Source organism: Tympanuchus pallidicinctus, unplaced genomic scaffold, assembly GCF_026119805.1.
Source record: "Tympanuchus pallidicinctus isolate F22 unplaced genomic scaffold, pur_lepc_1.0 scaffold6, whole genome shotgun sequence".
NCBI classification, from domain to species: domain Eukaryota; kingdom Metazoa; phylum Chordata; class Aves; order Galliformes; family Phasianidae; genus Tympanuchus; species Tympanuchus pallidicinctus.
This window is the reverse complement of record NW_026294780.1, coordinates 295,035-322,472: the sequence shown is the minus strand read 5'-3', so window position 1 is coordinate 322,472 and position 27,438 is coordinate 295,035. Positions and strand designations below refer to the sequence as shown.

The following is a 27,438-nucleotide window of genomic DNA, read 5'->3' as shown; positions in this document are numbered from 1 at the left end:
GGCCCCATTTAGTCCTGCTCTGTCTGACCTAGGAGAGCAGACTGGGGCAGTTTTGGTGGCTGAAGTGCAGAGGTATCCCTAAGCAGCAGCTGGGGAATCACAGCACTGCCTGAGAGCAGTATGGCAGAGCAGCACTGGCCAGTTCATGGCTGGATTGCTGCTAAGTGTCTCACCCAACATCCTATCTTTCATTTCCATTTCTGCTTTCAGAGCTTCTGCACACCACTGTGCCTTACTTATTTCTGCCTTGATCTGTCTGCTTCTCCTTTCTTTCCCTCATATCTTGCCTCCACTTGTTTTCTCTTCTTCTTCTCATACTGCTCTTCTTAAAAAATGGCTGCTTTGGCTTTCCACCACCACCTTCTCGAGCAGTGAGCAAGACCACGAGCTCAACCACTACAACAAACCTGGTGGGTGAATTTTATCCCTGAACTTTTTTTTCTTGTTGCTATGCTACAGACAAGGCCATTTTTGGGCATGAGGCTGTAAAGCTTTCTAGCTGTGCTCCACCTGGAGAAATGTGAAAACTGAAGCTATGCCATTCCAGTACTTGCTGCTAGGTCCAAAGCTAACACTGTGCTAAGCCAGGGTTTTAATGTGTGAAAACAAACACAAATGTAGAGCTATGCTGTCCAGGCAAGAATTCAGTACTCTTGTTTTTTCATGAAGAAGCATGGGAAACTGAAGCACACTGCCACCAGGCACAGTATGAAGCAAGATAAAGACAAGCGAACAGTACTGGGCTTCTTCTCTACATAATTTGCCTGGGGAAAGCACCTAAAGCAAATTAGAATGCTAAGAGGTGTTTAGAGGGATACAAACATAAAACAAATTTTAGTTAAAAAGAAGAAGAAACCAATACTTTGAAACTTGACTATTTCCTCTGTAGTGAAAATTGTGTTTGCTTAGATTCCATCTCTCCTGTTGATAGAGTAAAAGCTTTTCTGAAAGATACAAGGTGCACTTGTGTACCCTCTCACCATTCAAACCACTAAATGCTTCTCTTTCTAAAGCTGCAGAACTCAGAATTGAATCATCAGCCATAGCTGTAAGCCAACACATTACATGTCAGTATAAGCAGAGCCTGGTGTCCCCAAACCTCTATCCTTTCCATTCAGTCTGCTGGAAACTTTCCAAGATAATTGAGGCAACAAAAATGCGATCCTGGTGCTCGTATCCCTGCTTGCATCATGTTTGGATAAAATAAAAGAAATTGCGAAACTGAGAGCAGACATTAAATATTATTAATAAATATAGACCACACCTGGGAATCAAGTGTAATATCATTTGGGAAATTTCACAGCACTAACTTTTCATTTCATCTATTTTGAGTTCTTACAAGAAAAGAAAAATAATCTTGTCACTGTCTTAATTTCTTCTATGTTAATGCTATTTTCAGTCAAGCCCAAAAGCCTGGCACGAGTACTAAGGGGCTATGAGATAGACCAGCAATGGGTATGTTGTGAATTCCCTTTTTATTAATCAGTGTGAATGTGCTGTACAAGATGAAATAAACAAAGAGACAGGTGTGGGCGAAACTGCAGGGTGCAGATCACTGATGCTGGAAGGGGGATTCACTCTTCCCACATTCCTCCCCTCTCTTGTGCCAGTGGAAGCACTTCTCTGACTGCAGGGTGGTGAACTAACCCCTTCTTTTCATAGGATAAGCTTTCATCTGCTTTGCTCCATGAGGAAACAAGTCTCTTAGAGCTGGGCACAGGGGAAGGAGGAGGAAAACTGCTACTTTCAGCACTGACACTTTTGGACCAGGTCAGCCAAGCTGCAAAACTGCTCATTTCAGCAAAGGCCTTCCCCCTGTGAGCATCCTCTCTTCTTGGGTCTACCAGGGATGTGTTACAGGCAGAATCTGTAAACATTTCTCAGTTTCAAGTGTCCTCATAAAGTCAGTGACTGTTGTTTGGTTAAAGAACTGCATTCTATGCTTGTTTAGAAAACTGTGCTGAGAACCGAGGGAAAAGTATCTTTTTCACCTCTTTCATGACTACTTCCTTCTGTGCAACACACTAATCTGACTCAAAAACAATGATAATGATTTAATTGCCTATAAAACACTTCATACACTGACTATAAAAAAATAAAAAAAATCATACCCTTCTTGTGTTTCCTGGATTATATGGCCCAAGTCTTAGCCTCATAAACAGAGAGGGACATATGGTACTGGGAACAGTACAGTTCCCAGTGACTCAAGCAGCAAGGATATGTGTGGGAGAACAACTATGTAAGGGTTTGCCACTAACACTGCTTGCTTGGGTCCTGCTTCTCAGACATAAATGTAGTTTTGCATGTCCCATACTGACACATACAGTACCTGGTGTGCAAAGCCATTCCTGTTGCGTGAGGAAACAGAAAACTTTGCTGAGACATAAGATTCATACCACATGTAAAGCTTGAATTTTTTGCAATATCTATAATAAACTAGTTTTACAAATGAATTCCCAGGATGCTTTGCAGGCTACAAATATCAAATAATATTGTCTAGAGTGGTTTGGAAGATTTCAGAAAAGGAAACACAGTTCCCAGGGGTTTAAGAATGGCTATTGTACACAAGAAGTCTGACAAGTATATGTGGGTAGGAAGGAAAATCACCCCATTCATGATGCAAAATCATGGTCAGTGAGAGCAGGATGATAGCTAGGATGCGAGAAGAGGGTGATGTTGCAAAGAAGATAGTGAGACAGCAGGAGCTGCAGTCAATATAAATCTTGCTATGGAGTGCAGTGTTTCTAGTAACAGTTTGGTGTGCAGGTCTTTGAAGGCTCCCTTAAAATACCCTCTTGCTCTTTTTCCAACAAAAACCTAACACAACAGGGAAGTAATACCTTCATCTTCCTATACTGATCACCATTTCCTCATTTGCTTTTTTACATATCCACCTCCATCCACGTCCATCTTCTGCACAGTTTCTGCTTAGTGGGACCTGGAAAAGCCTTTTGTAAACTCTCTGGTTGGAGCCACGTGTAAAAGAAACCACAGATGATGTTGCTGGGCACTGCATCCTTTAAATTTGTAACAAGCAGAAATATGAAAACTAACATCAAGTAACATTTGACCTGGTCTGTTTCCATTGTTTCTTGATTGATGAGTTGCAAGGAGTGTTGCCTCAGCTCTTCTCATTCTGTACAATTTTCTCAGGTTATGGTAGAGAAGTGCCCCAAATGTATCTGAAAAGTGTAGAGGGCAGTCTGCAAGTGTAGTCATTTATTAGCATTTATTCAGGATTTACTGAGTACACTCTTTAGATTTCTCTCGTGATAATCAAATAATGAGGGCAGACAGAAATAAGAAGGTGGGAAGGCACTTCAGGGAAAGAGTTCCAGCTGTTAGCCCTGTTTTCCCAGTCCCAGCCTGTAGAGTCCATTTCTTCCTTGACCCTATTTCCAGCAGCCCTGGCTTCTGCCTCTGGAGCTCAGCCAATGACAATATTTTGGTCCTGTGTGAACAGACAAGACATGAAGATATGACATTCCATAAAGAGAATGCCACCAGTTACGGAATGTGAAATCTAAGTTTCTCCTCCTTAGATACATTGGCATCAATGCCTGCACAATGTTTGGAGTTGATGCACCTGGAGCCTTGTACCCCCGTGTGATGCTATTCTGAACTGCTGATGTGTTGGTGGGGAGAGAAGTGGAGGGGGACAATCCAGGATAGGCAAGAGCTTTAAAGTTAGCTAAATCTAACTTTAAAGTTAGATTTGGACATTACAGTGCTGGATCAGCTCCCATTTACATGTCTGCAGTCTGCTTGAGGAAAGCACCAAAACTAAGCAGTATCAGTCTGTTCTCTGGGCTGGGTTTATAACTGGAAATGACTGTAAACCTGACATGGTTTGCTATACTTTCAGAAGCATTTCTGTCTTCTTGTTAGTTATTTAAATGCCCATTTTTGGGGTTAATCACTCCTCCCTGAAAACAAAGCAGCTTTACCAGTTCTTGGCATCTGAGCAGCATCCCTTCCTCTACTGTGATGGGTGATCTACACTACTTTGCAGCCAGCAAAAATCAAAAGCCTGAGACAAAGCAATGACAGCAGTCTCCCAGGCTAACCCTGCCCATGAACTCACAGCTGGCTACTGGCTCGCCTATGGAACGGGAGGAGTGATGGGGTTTTCTCCCAGAGGGTGGCCTGATGCCTGGAGTGTCTCAGAGGATGTTTCTCCTGAAGAAACATGGAGTAGGTCTGGGAAGAGGGTGATGGCTGTCCCCAGGGAGCTCAGTGAGACTTGCAGGGCAGTGCTGGGTGGGCACTGGTCTTGGTTGGCATTGCCTCTTCTGGGGAGTGAACAGCCAGCACTGCTGAGCAGACATGCCCAACTCTGCAAGTGCATCCCAACGTGTCTGCCATCATTGGTATGGTCCTATGCCGAGGACCTATTGCTAAGCACCATCAGAAGAAGTGTTTACTTGTTGCTTATATGAGGGTGCTCCAAAAACAATGCCTTCTATTTTATTATGTTGGCCCATGATGTCAGAGACAGATGTTGGTGGTATGGCAGTAGAATTTGAACCTTCCCACCAATCTTCCACTATATTTTGTTGCCATGTGACAGATGGCAGCAGAAACACAGTCTGACAGAATGGTGTCTGACATAGGAGCATAGATGAAGCAAAGATGTGTCACTGAATTCCTCCATGCAGAAGAAATGGCACCCAGTGACATTCATGGACGCTTGCTGAATGTTTCTGAAGATCGAACAGTAGATGTGAGCACAGTGAGAGGTGGGTGGTGTGTTTCAGCAGTGGCGACAGCAACAGTGGGTAATCTCCACTGGTGCAGATTGTTACAAGTGCTGCATGAAGGCTCTTGTTTATTGCTGCTGAAATTGCATAGCTAATAGCGGTGTCTATGTTGAAAAAGAGTGTTTTGCTGCTGAGAATTTGCTCTATTAAACAGTGCTATTTTACTGTTTTGTCTGCTCTAGTTTCCATGGAAATAAATAGGAGGCATTACTTTTGGAGCGACCTATATAGACAAAAAACCTCACCCATGCTATAGTTCCTGCAAATTCGTCCTCAGCATTTTCCTTCTCCTTTCCACTGGAGAAACTGTTCACCCAGTGCAAGAGATGTCTCCTCATTCCCTCTGTTCTGCAGAAATAGAACAAAAACACAAGCACGATCTAAACACGAGTCTCCTGTGTACAGCTCTAACAAGCAGTGCTCCTTCTCAGTGCTGCTTGTCTCTCTCGGGGAAGTGCTGTCTCTGAGCGTTTGCTGTGAATGCTTTAGAGCAAAATAGGAAATACCTGAGCTTCAGTCTTATAATAGTTGTGTTTGAATCAAAGCAGACGATTCATAGCCAGGGTCAGGTTCACAAGAAAGGGCGAGGTTGCTAGAAAATCATAATGATAAAGCTTCCTGTTTTTAACGATATTTTTCAACAACGATTATTGCTGCCTCAGAGAAGGAAAAGGATGCTTGTGAGCTGAAAAGTACCTTGCTATTTCTCCCTGCACTTTTGTGCCAAGAAGTTGCACAAACAAGTGATTTGTGTTGGAAATGAAACAAGGCTTCCTTCTGGAGTTTTCAGCTACAGCAAAATTACTACATGTTGCAAAATTAAGGCAGTGCTGATTTCTGCTGTTATGCAAACTTTAGGCTTTCTCCTTGGCAACGAGTGCCCTTAAAAGCTAGACATGCTCGATGTCTTATGACTTTATTTTCTTTATATACACAATGATTAAACAAAAGACAGCTGTTAATTTCAGGAAAAAAAAAAAGAGAAACAACACCCATGTAGTGGATCTTTTGTGCTGCACCAAAATAACTCTCCTCCTCAGGCAGCCACAATTTAGCATAAGAGTTGTCTGCCCTTGGTACCACTTCACAAGATAACAAGATATTCCCATTTTCTAAATATGTAGAAGAGTAGTCTGTATGCTCATGTTACAGACATAAATTAAAAGCTCACTTACATTCTTCTTAAATGACAACTGACTGAAGGCATCATGTGCTTTCCATCTTCTGAGATAAGTACCAACTGTTAGCTTTTCACCAATGCCATAAAGTGCTTTTGCACTATGGATGACAGATTTTATTCTTGTTACCATTTGCCTGTCAATCATCTTGAGTCAGTGGGTCAGAAGGGTCTGAATCCCCTCCTTACCACCAGGGCTCACCTTAGCCACACTGGGAGATGTGAGGCAGGAGGAGGTGAAGGCCTGTGTGATTTCCTGTTTATCCAGCTCAGAAACCATCTCACTTTGCTCCAGATTGGAAGAGAGAGCGAGAATGAGCTAGCACACAGCGAAGGACTGATGATCTTTAAGGTCTTTTCCAACCTGAGAAATTGTATGATTCTATAATTCTATGATTCTATGATCCTATAGTCAGCTCTCCTTCCACCTTGCCACGAGCCATCCCTGTGGCAAACATGTGGTTTGTTTCAGCACACTGAGGAGCACCTGAGATGAGCTGTCGTGCAAATCCTAGGCTTGTCCTCACTGGGGAATTGGTCTGCACTGCCTGCTTGAATTGGAAGGGTAGCCATAAAACTAAGCGGACAGCTGTTCTTGGAATAACACTTGTTTTAATTCACTCTGTCTTGGTTCTGACCAAGGCAGTGTCTCAACGCAAGCTTTTAAATGCTGGCATGGGAAAAGGATCCTGCCTGGAAATATTAGGTACTCAGTGAAGAAAGTTTTTCCTCTGTGTGTTGAGTTGCTGCTGAGGAGAGCAATGCAGTAGCACAGAATTCAGATAGCTAGAAAACACTGAGTCAGCCTCCTTGGTTTAATCATTTCACAGGCTCTTCATGAAAGTCTTCAAGGATTTTGAGAGAGGTAAAATTTTGTATGCCAAGTGTTATAGAAGATTTAGTGATCTCTCTGTTTCAACAGTGCTATAGAAGGTGATACTGTTCTTTGTTGGGTTCCTCTTGTACGTCGTTGTTCTCAGAGACTGAAGTTAAATTCAGTCACCTTGAATCTCATCTTTTGCAGTCTTTGTTGTACAAGTAAGTAGGTAATTTGATACGAAGGATGTACAAAGAAAGTAAATTGCATAGATCTTATGCTTTAAAAATGAGGGTACTTATGAAATGAAGTTTATGAGGTGATAAACTTCAGCAGTAAAACACAGATTCAGTTTCTCTCAAGGTCTTCCCATGTTTGGTGATATGCAAATTTAAGGTCTTATCTTCTGAAAAGGGAACAGTGTGTTTCAGCTCACTAATACTAGTACACTAATAATTATTTCTTTGAAACCATCAGCAAAATTTGTAATTGCTGCCCAGTTGTAAAGGCTCACATAGACCGTAACTCCAGTTCCAGCAGGCCTAGTGCAAGTGTGAAGAATGTAAGAGGAGCAGAAGAAACTTTTGTGATTGGATTTTGGAACACTGGAGGCTGGATGGGGCTCTGAGAACACTGACTGAGCTGTAAGTGTCCCTGTTCATTTCGGGAGATTTGGATTAGGTGACCTTGAAGAGACTCTTCCAACTCAGGCCATTCTATGATTCTATAAAGGCTATTGCACACCTATGCTATTTCATCATCTCATATTTAACCTGATAGCCTGAAGGAACCTACAGGTTGCACACAAATTCTGAGATGTGAGAATAGCTGACCATTAGCATTCAAAAAACATGGCTTTTTGTATTGTTAGTTTTTGTTTGTTTGTTTGTTTATTCTGGTTTTATCTGGGCTACACTTAAGAGATTTTCCTTAAAAAGCACTGGCTTGTTTTTCAAGCATATAGAGTGTACTATTTAAGTTTACAATGTGGTTGTCCTTCTGAATAATGGCTAGTTCTGCAAAATGGTAAAACTCTATTGATGAAGTAGAGAACAAGTAGAGAGATTGCTCAGTTGTTATGAAGAATGTGTTATGCATGAAGTGTAGCCTAGGTTTAACAACCAGAGCATGGTCAAACTGTAGCCAATTGGAAAATACCTCAAACTTCTAAATGGAAGTCAATTGCCACCTAGCTAGCCCAGCTATTTCTGGTGATCTAAGCAAAACAAAATGACTTTGGATTTTTTAATAGCAGTCCTCAAGGCAAAATAAAGAAGGAAGAAAGATGCTTGAGGAGTTCTTCACCAGGACTCCTGATGAACTGTTTCTTTGTGGGTAATATGGAAACTAGACTTATTTCAAAGTGAAGAAATAAAAAAGAACAGAACTGAATCACTGTGCTAAATGAATTCTGAAGTCCCAAAAGGGAACTGCTTTCATCTGCCACAGATTACAAGCTTAGTTTAGCAAGGGGAAGTTTACTTCAGAGGCCAGTAAGTAAAAGATTCATCCAAATCATTTGCTAGTGGGAAATAGGGAGGGAAACACTTTAAACTCCTGTCATTGACACCGGCTGCAAGCCCTCCCGAGGAGGCCTTCAGCAAATTTTCTTGTTCCAGGCAGCATTGCCACTGCACAAATCCTAATCTTTGTACTATGAATTAACAGATTTTCTGTTCTGGATTAAGCCAAGATTGCTTGTTTGACATATGGCAAACAGAACATCACTTGTAGTGATGCCCAGCTATAGCTTCTCATTCAGTGTTCATGCAAATCCTAAAGCTGCTAGAGCTGCATAATTATTTACTTCACAAGGAATTAGTGGCAATGGGCAATGGTATTCAAGCAATGACAACTTGGGTTTTCTACTCAGTGTTGATTTTGTAATGGATATTTGTCCTTTAAAAATATATCACGTGCAGAATATTTTGCAGAAAAAGCAAAACCCCACCACATATCAGATTCTGAACTGATGAGCAAGGAGCACTTTGATTTCTCTTTTGCTTTTACCAGCCTTTGGGAATTGTTCTGTTTCACAGAGGCAAAGTTGAGCAACTGTTGCAGGGTATTCATACCCAGCAATCAACCTGTTTTTAAAATGCAAGCAAACATACTTCTCCCTCAGTGTCTGAATTCCAGATATCCAGCTGGGTGCTGCTGATAATGAAAAGGGACTGACAGCTATGTCCCAGCTGTCCCAGTGCAGAGCCGCCTTCTCTGCTTCATAAATAGAAAATCAGCCCTGAGGCTTGCTGGTATCCCAGAGGGGAGCAGGATGATCTGGCATTAAAGGTGATGTCTGGCCTGGGTGAAGGTAAATAGTGAGTGGTAAAGTAAAGGATCTTGCACTTTTAAAGCTGAAAAAAAAAAAGCAATCAGCCTTTTAATATTCAGTGAAGCATAGAGCAATCAGTCAGCTTCACATGCAGTGCATCTCCTTTCATTTCACATCCTAGCTCAGTACACTCCTCTAAACTAAAATATTTACGTTAAGGCCAGATGCACAACAGAGCATGATGCAAGGATTATTTCTGTGATTTGGGAGCAACACCTCTTTGGCAGTACGAAGATTGGGCAGCAATACCTTTTCCCTGGTGTCACTATGAACATGTCCAAATGTGGCTCTTTGTTCCATCAGCTGCTCTGTGTGTGACAGGGGCTGTTTCGGAAACAGCAGTTCCTTGTTTATGCTGCTCTGAGGATGAGTGAATGTATCCTTACTTAGCAAAATATCCTCACATTGCAAGTCCAGCCTTCCTGTCTTGAAGAGTTAATGTTGCTATGGCCTTTTCAAAAGCACTATCAATTTTGTGAAAGCATTCTTTTCCCCTCCCTCTGGTGTCTGTGAGTAGTACGTGCCAGCTGTAATGTCCCTCAGTGCATTACAATTACAATTGTATGGAAAAAAGCCACAATTGCTTATTTATGCTCCTGCCTGCTTTTCTTGCTGTCAGCTGACTGCTGTTCTTCGAACACATGGTGCAAACCCATAGCCTTCCCTGCACGCAGCCATCCTTAGAAGGGAAGGAGATTGTAATGGGGGCTGCAGTGTTCCTCCTCAAAGATACATGCAGCCTGTTTGCTGTGACTGATTTTCTACATTAATTACTTCTGATTTTTTAAGCTTCAGAAAAGGTGATTTTCTGTTTCCTTTTTCTACTCTGCAATACCAGTGGAGGAATTTTTGCAGTGACTGATTGCCTCTATTTCCTAATAATTACATGCTAATTACATTTTGCCAATGAATTTGCTAATAATTATCACAGTGCTATCTAAGAGAACACTTCCTCTCCGTAAGGAGCATGTAAAGATATCTGTAGTAACTGTGGAGTAACATCTGGTAAATAAAACTTTCTTCATGAAATGCCAGTACAAAATTTGAGTGACTCTCAATGGTCTGCATGTGACTTTTCAGGAGCTGATACACATGAAATTGGAAAAAATAGTTTGTAAAAGTAAATTTTCCATCCTTAATTCCAGAAATGTTATCTCTCCTTGACAAAGAAAAAGACACTGTTTCCACTGTAGAGTTCACTGCTAAAGGTATTTTAACATTGTTCTGTTTTGGTACCTGCAATTGGCACATCCAGCTGAACTAAAGCCAACCAGTCCCATGCCATGGCATGCTCTGGAGGAGGCAGGTGATGCTGTGAGATGATCCCACAGGAGAACTGTGCAGCTGACAAGATTAGGGATAACTGAGGGAATTTGCCAGCGAACTTCCATATGGCCAGCTCTACTTCCAGTGCAGATCAATGGCTGCATCATAACCTGAGATCAGTCAATGTTACCTCTGCTCCTGCAGGTAGGTAGTGCACTGCCATCTCCAGTCTGCTTGAGCTTGGAGGGAGGGAGGAGGTTGAGTGAACACTCAGAGAAGGAGAGCCACCATCCACGCATCAGTTTTACCTATGTATGCACTTTCCTACATAGAAATGCTCTTTTGCAGTTTTCCCACCTTCCTCCATCACCATCATCACTGCAGACACCTGATTCCTGTAGTGCAGAGGGAAGAAATTGAATGTAGTGGCGTTGTTCCAAAAATGCTTGGGTTTCTGTAGTATTTTGTCATTACAACACAGCTCTGTCCAGTTAGGTCAGATTGCCCCGTTCGCACTAGCTCCACACATCTCTTTATTGTAGGCCATGTTTCTTTTCTTCTCACAAAAATAATTTTAAGCACTATGTAATCTTTGATACAGAGTACATCAACTTATCATGGATGTGCAAGACAACAGAGTGTAGTGCATAAAATATCCAAAACAATATTCTACCACTGCTGAAAAAGACATTTCAATACTTGGAGGCCAAGGTAAGCTTGCAGCTTTCATGTCATTTTCGGAACTTCACTGACCACAGTCTTATTTCTCTTCCATTTCTTTCTCCTCTCTACTTGTGCAGCAGAGTTGAAGTACTGATACTGACATGCACAGAGGAGCAGAGATTTATGCCACAGCCAATTTCCCAGTTTGCAATGGCAATGTGACTAGAGGAGCACAGGCAAATGAAAGACAAAAGTACAAAGAGTAAAAAGTTCTGAGCCTTCTGTCCTGAGCCGAATTAATATATTTTTTATTGAACTTAATCCTGCTTCAAGCAATTAGGTGCAGATACAATCTGAGAGAGGAAAGAAGATTCAAAATTGTATAATTATAGAATCATTATGGCTGGAAAAGACCAGTAAGATCATCTAGTCCAACAGCCAACACATCACCACCATGAGAGGTCAAGAGTCCAGGTTTGTTAATATGAAACCCCACTGAGCTTCTAAGCTCTCTGCTACAGCCAGGAGCAGCATGGAGCCATTTGGACATGGGTCATTGAAATGACCTCCAAAAGGCCAAGTGAGGCACTCTGGGGTCTCAGGTTGAGTGCGATGCAAGGACCAGTGTTGAAAGACTAAAAGCTGTAGGCCACTGGGAATCACCATGTGTGCCCTTCAGAGGAGTCCCTCTTCTGCCACCCCAGCTTGCTCCCTCTTATTCCCTGTGTCTAGTATTGTGACATTGCACTAAAATGCAACACATCAGCATTTCAACATGGGAAGAGGGAAGGGTATCTACAAAACTCCCCAGTCTCTTAAATCCACCTGATTTATCAAAATCAAAAGTAATCCCTGGAAGACAAGGAAAAGCAAAGCTTTGGGTCTGCCCAAGGATGTTTTATGCAAACAGACTGAAGTTCACTCTGTGCATATAAAAGAAATCCATGGATGCCACAGTGTTAAACATCTGTGGTAACAGTGGGGATGAATTTGGTAAGTTGTTGTTTGAAGTTATCACTGCATATTTGTTGTCACCTACTGAAGCACAACATGATGGAGTAAGGGATAGAGTTTCTTTCATATCTGTCCAGAAGAAAAGTGACTGCTGCTAAACTCAATTCTACACAGAAATGAAAAGAAAATTATTCCAATTAGTAACATTACCTTTATATCTAAAGAACTAGTGACCTTGTTTCCATTTTTGAAATATGATATTAAATACTTCTATGTATCACTTTGAATTTTTGCAAAAATAATTTGCATAGAAACCTTTTACTTGCTTAGGAAAGTATTCCTTTCATATACCCTGTGTTTAAGCAGCGAGGCTAATAACCTTAAAGAAGAATATTTAATGTATTTCTTGAACAGATAAAGAGCCATATAATTGCATAATACCCAGACAAATCTTTTGTGCTAATATAATCTTCCATTTTGAATGTTATTTTCAATATAAATATTTATTTATGCAAATAGTTACAGTGTGGCTAATTCTGGAAGGACTCTTGTGAACTAAAACCTACTTGTGAAGTTGTTAATGAATAGCAAAATAAAAGTGGTTTTAGACATTGCTTCAATTAATGAGGTGTCTTATTTTCAGAAGTACTCAAGTACCATATTGTTACATTCACCAAATGCATGGAGAGGGTAATAACAATGATTAATGAGCTGCAGCAAGTGACTTATTAGAAGGAACTACATATATCATTCTTGCTGACTCTGAAGGAGTACCTGCAAATATTTATATGGGAGAGTGTGAGATCTTAAATCTGATATACAACTGAAAGAAGATTTTACCCACCAAAATGCATCACTGAATGTCTTCTGGATCACCACACCATTAAGGGTGAATTATGATAGTGGTGCCAGACTTGAAAAGAGGTAAAGGAATTATTAGTTTGGTACCAGTGTGGGAATAAGACTGTAGAAAAGAGACAAACATCCAGAAGTTTAATGACAGAAAAATATTTCCTAAAGGCACAAGCTATGAAAAGCCTCAAAGTGAGGAGGAATTCATGTCTTTGGGATACTGACACTGTGCAATACAACTAGTTGGCATTAACTAGTCTGTGCTGGCAAGAGAATGGTGAATACCACCAAGTTTTGGTGATGTCTTCTAACTGGAATATTTTTTAAAGATTACAAAGCTTTAATGACGTCCAAAGATCAAGGTTACCTCATATAGGCATGCAGCCTCTCAATTTGACATAAAATCTCCCTGAAGAGGCTATACATTTTTTTTCTGTCTCATTTCCGTGACTCCTTACTCTTCCTTGGAATACTAAGAATCTGGGAAGTGAAATCTGAGTGAAGCCTTTATAAAGCATCTGTGGCACCACACAGTACATACAGCAAGGAGATGTCATAGAGAAGCATGGTAATTCTTTTCTGTCAGCTATTCCTTCTGCAATAATGGAGAGAAATATGAATGTACCTGGAGATGTAAGCACTCATTTACTCTTTCTTATTCTCTCCACTCTCCCTGAATTCTATATTTTTCCTACTCCCAGGTTTTCTAGATAAGAAGGAACATTCTCTCTCATTTTCCCTTGTGCAGCAAGTCATTCTGTTGCCTCAGATCTTCAGGTGGTTATGTCTTCATTCCTCTTGTTCACTTCCAGATGAGACAGAAGAGTAGGCAGGAATCTGTGGCTGACACACGGAGAAGAAAAGAAAAATGCTTTTATTTCATGCCCATAATTTTTAAATAAGGCTCCAGCAAGACCCTTCTGCACAGGGACTGAGATTACCTCGTGCAAGACTAAGAGGGTAGGACATGGGGAATAATGAATCATAAACCACACAAGACTGTATTCATCAGACCAATTTGCGCTACTGGGAGGCCAGGGAGCATTATGGAAATGAGGCAAGCAAGTAAAAAAACATCTAAAGACAAAGGAACAATGGGCTGCACTTTCCCAATCTCATCTGGGAGGCAAAACCGCACTGCAGAGGCTCCATAGCCATGGTCGCGCATCTCCCCTGCTCTGCTCTGGCCCAGCAGCTGTAGCTGCTCCACAGGAGATCTCCCCTCCAAGCAGTTGACCCGGAGAGGCGATTTCTGCATGACTGAGCCTGTAGACACTCTGCTGGGGCTCTGGCAGTCCTTTTTTGTGGCACTGTAACCCCAAATCAGTGTTGACTGCCAGGCTAAATAAGTTCTGTCTCCGCCTTGCCTGTTTACACTCTGTAGAAGTAGCAATTACCAGGGTTTTCCTTGGTCACTGTTTAACCAGCTGTACATATTTTGTATTGTAAAGTTTTCTACACATGCCATTCACTCCGCTTCTTAGCTTTTTTTTTTTTTTTCTTTCAGAATTCCTCTGGTTTGTTTGAGCTCTGTGCGAGGATATGTTACAAATTGCTATGCGCATAGGTTATAAATTGTGAGAGCACGGTGATGGAGAAGTGTTTCAATTCAACATTAAATGTATTGCACGGTGTCATAAAATATGTTCATTGACAACTTTGTTACTATCTTGAAACTATAAACCCCAAATGTTCTTCCCAGCTGGAAGGCAAAGGCAAAAAAGCTCTGGAAGGCCCTGCATGAACAGTAGGCTGAGACCCATGTAACCATGATGTCGGTTCCACTCACACCCTTTGTGCTTTGTGTTTTGGGGAAAGCAGACACACAGAGATGCTGCTTTCCTGCAGATCTCTCACTGGTAACAAGCAAAGGAGTGAGACTGCAGGGAACAAAAATGACCAGGGAGCCCCTCTCACAGCAGGCTCGCAGCCTTGGTACATACTGAGAGAAAGAAGGAGAGAAAATAAAGGGAAGATGACAAGGGTATAGCAACATGCTTGTGGGTGGTACAGTGTCTGTGGGTGGTGTAACTTTTGATCCCAAGCTAAATTTTTCTCATTAATTTGGTGTGACTGGATATTGTCAAAAAGCTTAACTTCACGATGACTGCTAGCAAAACATTCAGGAATGGGCTGAAAAAGAAGGAAATGCTTAACTTACAGCCCAGCACTACACAGCAGTGTGTGATTCAAGCATGGTATAAGCAACAGACAAAATATGACATGTGATGACTAGTAAAAAATAGTAAAAATGAACCCTAGAAAAAGAGATACAAAATACAAGATGGTTACCTGACATAGCTACAACTCATTCAGCCATGACTGGGTCCAAATTTCTTACAGTATCTGAAAGGCAGGCTTTAGTTAAAGGCAGCATATGCAGTTTCAGTTGTGCTCCTACACAGCTATACACTGAGATTGTCCACAGTGTTCCCCCTTGACTTGGTGGGGATCACAAAAGCAGAAACAGGAGCTAAGTGTAGCAATGCCTTGCTTCCCCTCTGGCAGTGAATACAAATTTTTGACTGAATGACAGTGAAGAGGAGCTCCGGGCAACCATACCTGCTGGTATCCTTTGACACTGATAATCTGAATGACTGACTGTACGGCATTTCATTCATAGCTTCCTGGTTTTTAGCTATGCAGGTACAAAACTTCAGTCTTGTCCCATGTTCTCCTGCATCCCAAATGTGTTAAGTACAGAAAACTGACTCTTGCTTAAAAAAAGATTGAGAGTTGTGGGGTGATGCTTCAGTTTTCCCTCAGCTCCTCAGGTAATTTTTTCATCTTGCTAACATCATTTTAAGTTTTTGCTATAAAATCTTGTAAGCAATCTCACTGAGATCTTCCAGGACTGGAAACTTGAATTTGTATCCATATGTGCTTTCAGTTTTGTGAGGTCAGCCTAGGTCTGCAGGGACTTTGTTCCTGTTGCTAAAAACACTAGAAAAAAAAAAAGGCACAAACAGCTGCTGTAAGCAAGATCTCATCCGTATTCCTACATAACCTAAACTAAAGTAACTTGTCATAGGTTATGCTAATGACTATCCTCTTTGCTGCATAGCAGTTTATATAAAACCCTGAACTGAATATAAACCAAGTCAGATCCAATGACTGAGCAACCCAATAAATGCTAGCTTTGTGTTATTCAAGTAATTTCATGAATATTGGAACTAAATTTATTTCCTTTTGTCCCCTTGCTGATTTATGTCTAGTGACATTCAAGGTCTGATCAAACCATTGGCTTTGGGGTTTTCAGAGCTTCCTCTCATGTGGATTCACTCTGGTTTAGTAATGTCTGACTTTGCAAGATCAGAATGCAGCCTTTCTCTCTGTTACACTGTGGTTAGAGCCATTCTCCTCCAGTGTAGAGCTTTCCTCTTCTAGCCACTGATCTTTATAAATTGTACTTAGTTGCTCCCTCTATCACTCTCTTAAATTTCGTCAGAGACTGGGGTTAGACCTTAATTAAGCAGGCGAGCAGAGAGGCGGACAGAGAGATATAGTCAGACAATGTGGTTGCACAAGTTTTATTTCCTTTGGAAACCAGAAAAAAGAAGAAATTGTCTCAAATTGCATTTTACAAGCCTGCCTAATTTTACTCCCTGGATATTTGAATCCTCTGTGTCCAACATGAATAAAATGCATTCAACGTGATACTGATATAATGGAAAATCAAACAACTCAAGCCCAATGGCTATGATGGAAACAAATATTTTTTCATATGTTCAACTTGCCAGAGGCCTACAAACAAAGCAGGAGTAGATACATAGATGAGATTAATAATTAAACTCTATTTTGGGGGCTTTCAAGGTTTAGAGCTCTCTCTTTCCCTCCCCAACTCAGATGCAGTGCATCTTTCATTCTCTTCCCTCGTCCAGGGACCTCTGTGCAGAGCAAGTTTCCACCAGCCAAAAGGCAGTAGGATGTGACCCTCACCAAGTCCTGGCAATGCCATACAATCGAGGCACTCCACTTCAGAGCCCACCAAATGAGAGCCACTCCTGTTCTTCTCTACCTGGATGAGGGCCATCACTGCATCTTATTGGCTTTCAGCTGTCAACCACTTTCCTCTGTTTCAGAATCCCAGAATCGAGCCAGGCTTTTTGGAATATTTGGACCAAATCCAATCCAGTTCTGGAGATGAGGATACCTTGGTGCACTGTATTTTTGAATCTCACCACATGTGGACATCACATATAATGGCATATGTGCTGTATTACAGCTTATACTGCTCTATGTTGCTACTGGAGACATGGTGCTAACGTGTCATTTGGAATAAGTACCATAAGTGTATCTGCAGTTGTAGGAACCAAATATCAGTAGGCAATAATCCATGCTATACTAGTAAAGCTTTGTACAGTAACAGTGATAAACACAGATCAGAGGCAGACTACATGCTATTTTTATGATACATATTATTATTTTGATACCTTCTCCACTTGACAGTTAGAGGAATGATGGGATGAGTGTTGATATTTCCATAGTAGTATTATGTCACATGTTAAATCTCTGGCAACCAAACTGTGAAGTCAGGCATTACTATTTCAGATTTACTCTGACTAGTTAAAACTCATGAATTCTGTCTTGAGGATTACTTCTCTTTATCACAAATGAGTTTACTCTACCTATGCTTACCTTTTCCTACAAAAACTTTTTTTTTTCAATTGCTATCAGCAACGGTTCCTTTACTTGATTGTCTTGCATTTTACCAGATGAACTTCTCTGAGATGAGTGTTCATGTGGAGCTAATAGAAAACACTCTTTCTCTTAAATATTTACATCTCTAAACCATATTTACTTCTACTAAATATTTTTTGTAATGTCTGAGAATTAGCTGGTCAGGTATTTGTTAGCATACTACTAGGAACATGCCCTTCAGTTGAAAAAAGAGCTTAAAGGCATACTATGTCAGATACCCTGTGCTAACAAACTCAATTCTGTTTTGCCCTCCCTTCCCCTCCCCTCCTCTCTTTTTTTCAAAATCTCTTTTTGCTCTCTTAATAGCAATCTGCATTTTGTCTATGACTTTGATAGATTTTTTTTTAATGTCACATCTCCAACTCTGTATTTTACTCCTCAGTGCTTTCATCAAAACCTGCATAGAATGTTCTAGCAGCACATTTCCCTATTAGCCTTTTTTTTTTATTAGACATTTATAATCTCAAACAAAAATCACCTCTGTATTCACCAGGGGCAAGAAATGATTTATGGGCAGATTCATTTAACAGTGGCTTCTCAGGGGCAAAGTTAAAATAGTTTGTATGTGAGGGGCTGAAGCCAAAGGTGCCCTCTCCAATACTGTTGATCAGTGTTGAATCTTTGCTGGAGCTCTGACGCACAGCAGCCACCACAGCTGTTTCCAAAGATGCCGGTGACCTGGGGCCGTGCTCTGCTACAAAGCATAGCTCTCTCCAAACTCATTTCCCTTTTGGTATGAAAGGAGCCCAAAAGAATTCCCAGAGAAAAGCTGAGTGGCCACAGTGATCTGCAGTGTTTATTTGAGGGCCCCTGCCAGAGCCCTGCTGATGCATCAAGCGCTAGGATATATTTAGTACCAGCCACCTCTGCAGAAGTGACTCCTATTTTGAATGGTGCAAAATATTTTCTTTGTACTTTTTTTTATCCTTTGGGGTCTATGCAATGAGAGGACCCATTTTTCTCCCTCAGGTGTCCAGTTCTGGCCCCTCTGCCATGAGTGAAGAGGCAGTGAGTTACCCAGCTAACTCTCTCAGCCCCTGTGTGGGGGGTTGTGGGCTGCACTACTGTGGTCCTTGAACTCTGTCATTTCGAACACTTCTTTTTTTGGCCCCATGTCTATCAAATGAAAGAAAACTCCTAAACAGACCTGGAAACTGATACATTCCAAATACAGCAACTGCTGCTTCCTCCTCCCCTGTGTGCTGTTGCTGCTTCAGTAATACGGATTTCACAGAATGCCCCAGTGAGGATAAACAGCAACACTGTGCGCCCCGAGTTCCATGTGTTTATGCTCTACTGACCACGGCTTTTCCTTCAATGTCACTGTCACGGTGACAACATTATCATGGACCAACACACAGCTCAAAAGGAGGAAATATTTCCATTGTTTTTGCACTGATACCCCAGGCATCTTCTGCTACAGTGTAATCCACTGGTCCCAGGCAGAGCCCCAGCAATTGTGGCATCGCCATCCCCTCTCCCACAATATACACTCTCTGTGGGTGTCAGTAAATGTTTGTCATTTATCAGCAAATTCACTTTCTGCAGTATTCCCAAGTGCTGGGCTTGGCTCATGTCTCACAGCATATTCAGCTGTTTTCTGGGCTAGAATTTGGAGATCCTCAGTCCTTTCTGACTTATGTCCCTTTGCTTGTGGTGTTTTGAGCTCTCCAACAGCAGTGTGAGCACACTGTTCATCCTGGGAGATTGTCTGGGGAGCCAGTAGGAACCTTTGCTCTCACTGTATGCTCAGGCAAACCAGAAATCTCCAGGAGGCTTCATGTTTTGGGACAGCTCCTGGTGTCTATCTGGTCTCCTACCAGGGGCTATATGAGTCCCTCTAGTTTGCCAGCTCAACTTTCCTGCTTTCAGCCATGCACCAAAGTTTCTCCCTGCTGACTCACTAAGCATGAACTTCTCACAGGTGCTGCCACTGGTGGCACAGCCTCACACACTCCTGGTGAGAACCTTTCAACAGCTATCAGTGGCTGCCAGAGTCACCAAGGCAGATGGGAAAAGAGAAGGGACTCAACTGATCCAAGTGGAAATCATCCATCAATCCATGGTGCCACACCCCCTGCAGCTATTTCTGGGATAGACAGACCTCAAGTGCCTAATTCTCTGCAGAAACTCCTGATTAACTGGTGTGGAGGGATTTGATTTGAGCCCCATTCCAAGCTTACTTTCAGGAAAAGGAGACTGTAATCTAAATTTCTGCTCACACAGTATTTTTTTTTTTTTCTGTTAGTCAATCAGCTAAGGAAGGCGAACAGCATTTTTGCAATGCTATCTACATTTTCTGCAGAACGTGCTGTTACCTGCCTCAGCCTTTTGTGTGTGGGAGGGACCTGCTGGTCCTGCTGTGAATAACCACCACTGTGCTTGTGGGGCTGATTAGAGGGCTGACAAACCATGGGGAATGAGAAATACACCTCCTACCTCAAAGAGAAGGAACAATCTCTGATATAATTTACACAGCTACCTTCAGAGCTGATCTTGCAACTGTGATCACCTTTCTTAGCAACAGCACCAGAAAGATACTTACATAAGCAGAGCATCCAGACACAAGAGTAGCCATACTTGAGAGGCAATTAAATGGTGATTTTTGTTCTGTTTTGTTTTTATGGGAAAATATATATATGTGCAGTTCATTAGAACTGGTGGGGGAGGAAATTTACATCAGAAGTCCCATAAAGAAACATAGCAGAGCTGTCTACCATGAACTTTAAGTATGATAATATTATCAAACCATCTTGTTTCATGAACATTCAATTCATTTTTTTCCATGTAATTTATTTTCAATTTAAATGTCTTCTTAATTTCTCTCTTGGCAGTAAGCAAAAGAAAATATAATTTACAGCGTTTCTAGTAAGAAATCCTTTGTTCATTTTTCTATGGAGTTTAACATACTGGCAAGGCAATTTTAAAGCATCTTGAATACAGACAGATCTATTTTGTTTTGTTTTTCAAAGAAAGTGTGTGTCAGCTCTACAGCCTGAGAACGCACCTTTCTTTTAGCAACAGTTCACACAGAAACATACAAAGTGTTGTCCCAGCTGAAAGGAAGGGTTCCTGCAAGGCTTTCGGAGAGACTACAGAGCACAGGAGCACAGCAATTGGTAAATTTCTCTTTTCAGGTAATTGGGATTTTCATAAAGAAATGATACAATTCAAAGCTTCAAAGAGGAACTATCACAGTACACCAGACATTAATTAAAATCAAATAGCAGATTATTTATTTAGAGGTTATACCTCTTTGCCATTATTCAGCACAGTGAAGTTCCATCTGAGTTAAATTAATTAATTACATTCTCTGCAGTCACAGATACCATGCAATCATGTAATGAAAGATGCTACTACAAAGATCTTATAGCTGAAATGAGCTATAGACAAAAACAGGAGATCTAACCGAGACACAGTTATCAGACCCATAGAAATTATTAAATTAAGATTTGATTCTATAGCCATCCCAACCAAACTTTGACTGAAGAGCAACATTTACGAGCACAAAGACCAGAGGTCCCATGTAGATTTGATGAGAGAGAGATGTTTCACAGAATCACAGAATGGCCAGGGTTGGAAGGGACCTCAAGGATCATGAATCTTCAAGCCCCTGCCACACTCAGGGCCACCAGCCTCCCCATTTAATACTAGACCAGGCTGCCCAGGGCCCCATCCAACCTGGCCTTGGACACCTCCAGGGACGGGGCATCCACAACCTCTCTGGGCAGCCTGTTCCAGCACCTCACCACTCTCTCTTCCCCCTCACATCCAACCTAAATCTTCCCTCCCTCAACTTAAAACCATTTCCCCTTGTCCTGAAGTTATCAACCCTTTAAAAGAGTCGATTCCCCTCCTGTTTGTAGGCTCCCTTTAGGTACTGAAAGGCTGCAATGAGGTCACTTGAGCTCCCTCAGCCTGTCTTCATAGGGGAGGTGCTCCAGTCCCCTGATCATCTTTGTGGCCCTCCTCTGGACCCTCTGCAACAGCTTCTTGTCTTTCTTGTAGTGGGGGCTCCAGACCTGGACACAGTGCTCCAGATGGGGCCTTACAGGAGCAGAGTAGAGGGGGACAATCACCTCCCTGTTGCTGCTGGCCACTCCTCTTCTATGGGAGCTCAGTCATACTGAGTTGTGCCTTTCCTACTTTGCATGCAATGTTGATGACGGGGAGCTTCAGTTGTGCACTTGGCAAAGCTTGGTGTCCCACTTTTCTTAAGGTCCTTCTCTCCAAGGTGATGGTGACTCTTCTTGGGGGCTTTGAGGGTGCTGATTTGAGCACTCTGTCAGAGGAAGTCTGCATCCCACTCCACCAGGGCTGCCTGCTGTCTCCCAGAGCTGTTCCTGTGCCAGCATCTGCCACCAGCCATGCATGAGTGCCATCAAAGATCCTGCTGAGCACTATCCTTCTGTCCACTCCAGCAGCATGACAACTTTCCAAGTGATGTGACTGTTTTTTCCAATCAGCACTGAACTGCATGCTCTCAATGATAAATTTAGTTGATGTTCCATGTCTTTTTGTTTCCTTTTTTGTTTTATTTTTGGTTGATGCTATGGAATGTTTTCTGAGTCATAAATTCATTATTCAATAATCTTCTTCTGTCCCCCATGGAACATTTTTATCTAAATCTCCATTATTCTGCATTAAGTAACAAGAGAGTTGTGTACCTGTCATAAAGCCACTGCCAGCCTGCAAAGACGTGTATTGAGTAACAGCCAGAGTTCTAATGTTTTGGGTGGCCTTTTTGATTAAACCAAGAAGTAACAGCTTGCAGACGAAAAGCAGTCAACACTTTCTGTAAAGGAGGCAATATTCAGATACTTTGGTGAAAGATGTGTTATTCATCAAAATTATGGTTTTTAGGAAGACAGTAACCATACCTAGAATTTTATAGAACTGGTGATTCCTTCAGATAGAAAAAGCATATTATACTTTTACATGTTTTTCTAAATAATTGGAATAATTGTTAAAAATGAAGGGATTAAAATCTTGAAAACAAGACTTAGCATTTCCTTTTAGTTAGAATATTTTTTTTTATAGCAAGCAAATAAAAATTCTTTAGAAAAAAAAAGTCACACAAGCTGAAAAATGTCTTTTAGGCAGAATGTGATTCAGCCATCAAGTTGAAGAACATACACTTCTGGTCTTAGCTGGGGCATCAGTAATGAATCTAGCCTTAAGAAGCACCTCTGGACATCTTGGCTAAGTCCTGACATCATTCAAGTGCTGCTGGTATCACAGTATAAGAAGATGCATCCAATACAGACTGCTCTCTATCTGACAATGTAAAAATCCTTCACAAAGACATGCAGTAGTTGGTAAAACTGTAGGAAGCTGCCGCTTATTCCAGCCCAAGAAAAAGACTGAAGCACTTGTCTTTGGCAGTCATGAGTGCACCTGTCTTGCTGTTCTTTTTTCTTTCATGTGTTCTTCACTCCTTTTTAACAGATGTGATTTTATTGATTTGATGTCTCACAGAGATCTCAGAGGAGCTTGGTTGCAGCTGGAACTGGAACTGAACAGAAAAAAAAACTTCAACAACAAAAATTGGACAAGGTGAGAGAAAGAATGAAAGCTGCTCCCCAGGCATGATAATTCATGCAGTTGCCAATTATGGAGACTTGACACCCTTATTGCAGCAGCTGGTGCTGACTGCTGTAGGAAATTGTGAGACAGCTGATGTATTTCCTGACAATTTTCTCCAACCTAAGGAGCTCAGAGTCCTGGTACAAGGACCTTCCACTTTGACCGCCACTTTGACCCTGTGCTGGCAGCACGACTCCCCAGTCACAAAAAGACAAGCCAAAGCTTGATGTTATCTGAATTTCACAAAATTTCTACTTTTCCCCTGCTTTGAGCAGGCTGTAAAGAAAGGGAAAGATGTTACTAGTTCTGGAATGAGTCCTTCAGTCCAGAAGAGTAGGATGGATCCAACTAGTGAAAGAAACATCATAGAAACAAAATCCACAGAAGATCCACAGAGAAAAGAACTCCTGAAGTGAAACACCAACTGATCTTGGTAGTATGTTGCAATCCAGACTTGATAAATATTGCACTGCTGTAGGGCACAGACAAGGTTCAAATCCTTCACTTTCTCTTACTTACACATGGGTGTGAACCAAAATCTGCCACATCCTCAAGTGCTCTGTCTGAAACTAGTACATGCATCTTTTCCAGTTTCTCCTTCTGAAGTTATTCTCTTCTGAGTAAAAAAAAAAACCAACAACACAAAACACAACAGCATTTTGAGAAAGAAGAAATGATGCTCCAGCCTTAGAAGCTGAAATCTTACAGCAGTTGGGCTGTTGTTTATACAGCTCTTGCTTGTGCATCAGGGAAAGGAAGTCTTAGTAGAGGTGTGCTGTGTCTCTGGCCATCAAACCATGTGCTGTTCACAGTCTCAGGTGGGTATGTCCGAATCCGTTTTGTTTCACAAGGAACTCCTGGGCTTGGTAATTGCCCCAAATCTTGTCAGACTGGATGTAAGTTTCTGTGCCAGCATAACAGTATCTTCTAATGAAAGCATATGCAATTGGTGGAGGTGAGAATGGAAAGCTCCAGGTGTGTTTTGTGTGTATTTGATTATGTGAGAATTGTATGTGGTTGTTTTTATTAAAAACAAACACAACAAAATAAACCAACCAACTAGACAAACAATGAAAATATCCAGATAAAACATGCTTAGCATATCTCACGACAACTAAATTTCCAGGGATTTCAACTGGATTTTCCTAATTAATTTAACTAAAAGCAGTACTGACTCACTAGTCCTTCATACTTATTCTGCCATTCTTGTACCTTGTATATTTCTTAAAATCAAAGCTACTTATTCCTACTGTTGAAAGAAAGGAATGGAAGGCCTCGGTTAGACTGGCCATTGCATTAAGAGTTCAAATAGCTTCAACTTTATTAACAAGTCAGTCACTCATTATAGTTCTGTTAAGTTGGCTGCCCCTGCTCTTTGATTTATTTGGAGGGACCAAGGTGAAATGTGATTTTGAAGTTTAGATTTCCAGGATTCCCCTCTTCTAAAAACATAAAACACATGAAAAAAACAGTCTCACAGAGAGCCTTGACACATACCACTAATCTCACAAGCCATGGTTTTCCAAAGTTTCCAAATACTGCATTAATGACCTGGAACTGCTTTTTGGCAACCTGGTTCTTCCTGGAGCACTCGCACCTTCTCCTGTGAGAGGCTGATTTCTTGCTTGGGTTGGTTTTGGAGCATGGAGAGAACTGAGACTGGCCACCACACCATTTCTCATTTCTTTTTTCAGAGAATTTCCTACTTCTGAAATTGTTGAGAGATGAGAAGGCCTAGCTAGGGGCAAAGTTTAGAAGTATATACTATATATACATATATATGTATATATATACATATAAAATGAGGTTTTCTGTAAAATTGTCTCAGTTTTAAGCAGCGGACATTTGCAGTAAGCTTGCCGCAAGCAGTGTACAGGAACCAGAGAACTAACGTGTACAGGAATGATTGTAACCTGACGAACCTGATATAATAAACCACCACATTCTTGTGGTATTGCAAAATATCTAAATCGTTTTTAGAACCTATTTTAATTATACTCTTTTTTTTTTTTTTTTTCCTGGTGAAACATCGCTGAGTCATTATTCTTAATGTAAACTATCTTGGCAGTCAAAATATCTACGTTTAAAATTCAACAGTTCCAACATATTTCGGAGAATGCTGGAGACAAGAATGAGGAAACATGGGAAATATCACCATCAGCACTTAACTGATCTCACTGCCTCCTTGCTTGTCAAGACATTGCTGATTGAAAAGCTGTTTTGCTTCCTGCCCTCAGAACCAGAGTCCAACAGCTTGGCAGCACATTGGCAGGGTCTAGCAAAGAGCAGCCTGAGGAAGCGCCTGGTACAGCCATGGACATTAAACATGCTCAGGGTCCTCTTGGGGTCTTGTTGAAGAGTTCCTGCAGCACTGGTGTTCCCTCCAGCCTCGTAGGATGCAGTAACATCTCTGGCAAGTGTGGCCAGGTGCTGCAGCTCCCATATAGCCTGCAGGAAGACATCAGCCATTCTGCACACTGTCTCACCTTGGCTTTGAAGAACAACTTAGAGATTTTTATTCCAATGCTTGCTTTCTCTTTGCTGACAAAAATCAACATACTTTTCAGTTTTTTTAGCATTTTTTCCCTTCTTTTATCCTTTCTTTTCTTTTTCTCCAATTGGTATTAATTATGATTTTATGTTTGCCATATCTGAATGCATTTGGAATTGCATTACATGTTTTACAAATTGCTGCTTGACTGCCTGTAATGTATGGACTTTGTGGCTTCACTTTACTGTGGTGAAAACTAAAGGAAGGAAAAAAAAAAAGAACCAAAGACTACACAGAAGGAGCTTTGGTGTCCAAATCATTCTTGCAACTAGGCAGGAAGTCCCTCTCCGTGGTCATGCCGCAGGCTGTTAAGCAGAGAGGTTGCACAAGTCATTTAGAAATTAGAAAAGAGCATCATGTGTTTCCTGTGCAGATCTGAAACTGGAGAGGTCCTTAGCGACTCCGAGCTCCTGCCCTGAGCTGCTGAATGGGCCCAGTGAACTGCAGCCTGCCCATGCTGCTGCTCCTCAACACAAACGTACATTTGGGGTACCTGCTGGTTGTTCCTTCTGGAAAGGGCCTGATGTGCTGTCTGACCTTCAGAACTGCAGGTTTGCTTGTACAAAACCTTTAGACTTCTAAGACACAATAAAAAGCAATATTGTTATGATTTTTTTTTTTCCTTTTTGGGGTTTATTGTTTTTCAGCTTCAGTTTCAGTATCTGTCATGGTGGAAGCAAAGACATCTCTGCACTGTGTACAAGCTCATGAATCACTAGGGCTGCTTGGGAGGTACATGATGAATGATCCACATTATATACAGGCAAGAGGAGATTAATAAACCCATGCATAGTTTATTGGCTGTTCATCTCACAAGTTCACTGCTTAGGAGTCAAAGGACCTGAGATTTGGATGTAAAACTACTTTTCAAAAGCCATTGACACGAGGCCAAATTTTCAAGTGTTCTGCACTTTAACAGAAAAAAGAGTTTCAAATATTAAAAAAAAAAAATATATATCACTTTTTCATCGAAGTGTGATTTTTATTTTTTTCCTTCAGAAAGAACTACGGCTTTTCATAATTTTCTTATGTTTCTCAGAAATTCCTGAAGACCAAATTATTCTGCAACAAAAAGCCTTAATTGCTGTTCAAGTAAAAAGTTCAATAGCAATAAATACATGCCTTTGCTAAATCATACCTAACAAGTCTTTAAAAATGTTATATGCTCTTCAGATCTTTTTCCTTGCTTTTCTTACCCTGACAAAGGTAGCTCTCACATTTTAAATAGGAAGAAAGGGGGAAAGGGGGAGAGGGGGGAAGAAAGGGAGAAAGGGAGAAAGAGAATAGGGGAGGAAGAAAGAAAGGAAGAAAGGAAGAAAGAGGGAGGGGGGGAGAAGGAAAGAAAGAGAGAGAGAGAGAGAGAGAGAGAGAAGGAAAAAGAAAAGAAAGAAAAGAAAGAAAAGAAAGAAAAGAAAGAAAAGAAAGAAAAGAAAGAAAAGAAAAGAAAGAAAAGAAAGAAAAGAAAGAAAAGAAAGAAAAGAAAGAAAAGAAAGAAAGAGCCTTTCAGTATTTAAAGGAAAACTGTAATAAAGAAGGGAACAGACTCATTAGCAGGGTCTGCTGTGACAGGACAAGGGGAAATGGTTTCCAATTGAAAGAGAGGAGATTTAGATTAGATATAAGGAAAAAGTTTTTTGCAGTAAGGACGCTGAGGCACTGCAGACACTCAAGGTCAGGTTGGATGGGGCTCTGAGCACCCTGGTCCAGCTGTAGTTGTCCCTGTTCATTGCACTAAAGGGCTAAATGGCCTTTAAATGGTGCCCTGTAACTCAAAAT

The 27,438-nt window shown here is 41.2% G+C and overlaps 2 long non-coding RNA genes across 3 annotated transcripts; one reads left to right on the top strand and one right to left on the bottom strand.

Moving 5' to 3' along the window:
* On the top strand, positions 1–26,635 carry LOC128071703 (uncharacterized). The gene is made up of 7 exons (XR_008201986.1): positions 1–410; positions 7,232–7,398; positions 10,345–10,559; positions 10,957–11,066; positions 14,332–14,587; positions 15,463–15,598; positions 16,907–26,635. It is a non-coding gene; the product is annotated as an uncharacterized LOC128071703 (long non-coding RNA).
* On the bottom strand, positions 3,216–5,412 carry LOC128071705 (uncharacterized). Of its 2 annotated transcripts, XR_008201989.1 has the most exons (3): positions 5,267–5,412; positions 5,006–5,108; positions 3,216–3,451 (listed from the first exon to the last, which is right to left on the bottom strand). It is a non-coding gene; the product is annotated as an uncharacterized LOC128071705 (long non-coding RNA). The 2 variants fall into 2 exon arrangements; XR_008201988.1 differs by lacking the exon at positions 5,267–5,412 and having other exon boundaries at positions 5,006–5,228.
* Positions 26,636–27,438: the final 803 nt, after the last annotated feature.